Source organism: Lithobates pipiens, unplaced genomic scaffold (genome assembly GCF_037356315.1).
Source record: "Lithobates pipiens isolate NorthernLeopardFrog02 unplaced genomic scaffold, aLitPip1_a1.2 Scaffold_18, whole genome shotgun sequence".
NCBI classification, from domain to species: domain Eukaryota; kingdom Metazoa; phylum Chordata; class Amphibia; order Anura; family Ranidae; genus Lithobates; species Lithobates pipiens.
Window position 1 is genome coordinate 479,666,035 of NW_027507758.1, and position 935 is coordinate 479,666,969.

Below are 935 nucleotides of genomic sequence, written 5' to 3' on the forward strand. Positions count from 1 at the left end.
AGTCTAACGCTCTCCCAACTGAGCTATTTCGGCCTTTTCTGCCTAATCTTGATGACAATTCTGGGGTACCATGTGCTGGTGTGAAGGAATGACAAAGACGAGTGACATTTTTATGTCTATGCATTTAGCCGGAAAGGAAAACAGGCAGCAAGATACTTTACTTTGTTCCAGGTGAAACTAAGCAACCACTCTGTTAGGAACAACAGGCACATGAGAAGCGAAAGAATCAAACACGCACTGGCCTAATTCATGGGAAAGTCATATAATCAAAGGTAGGGTTATCCCTGTTAAGGATACAACAATTGCCGAAACCCGGAATCGAACCAGGGACCTTTAGATCTTCAGTCTAACGCTCTCCCAACTGAGCTATTTCGGCACTTTAGAAAGGGTTTGTCCAGGAGACACGTGGCACCGTGCGTCGACTCGAAGGGGTCATTGAGCCCTTAAAGGAGGTTTATAGTCACAGCATCCACTTTTCTTTGATAACATCAGCATTGTACCCACAGTAAAAACAATAGTTATTTTTGACAAGCTCGGTTCAAAAATCTCCTTTCATGTTGTGATTGATGCCTGTCTGCTGGCCATCTATTTCCACAAGTTCCTAGATTTCCAGCATAGTTTTCAGTTTCTCCCCTGATTTTTACTTTCCGTTTCTATGGACTACACATCAAAAAAGTCATTTTTCTTTCAAATGCGGCTAGGTCTTGTTCCCACGGCTTTCATTGGTATATTGCAGGTGAGCACAGCAAAAATGAAACATGCTGGACTTTTCTTCCCAAGGCTCTGCAGAACTATGCGTTGGTGTACAAATGTCCTATGAAGAAGAAGGGATATTTTGACTTGTCCTTGCACATTGGCTGAGAAAAGCATAAACTGCGGGATGTTGCACAATTGCGTTTCTGCTGAGCCCCAGACCTTAGTCTGCTCTAAACAAC

General features: G+C 43.2%; 1 non-coding gene across 1 annotated transcript; it reads right to left on the reverse strand.

Annotated features, from left to right (window-relative positions):
- Positions 1 to 303: 303 nt before the first annotated feature.
- Positions 304 to 376, reverse strand: TRNAF-GAA (transfer RNA phenylalanine (anticodon GAA)). The gene has a single exon. It is a non-coding gene; the product is annotated as a tRNA-Phe (tRNA).
- Between the last annotated feature and the right edge of the window lie 559 nt (positions 377 to 935).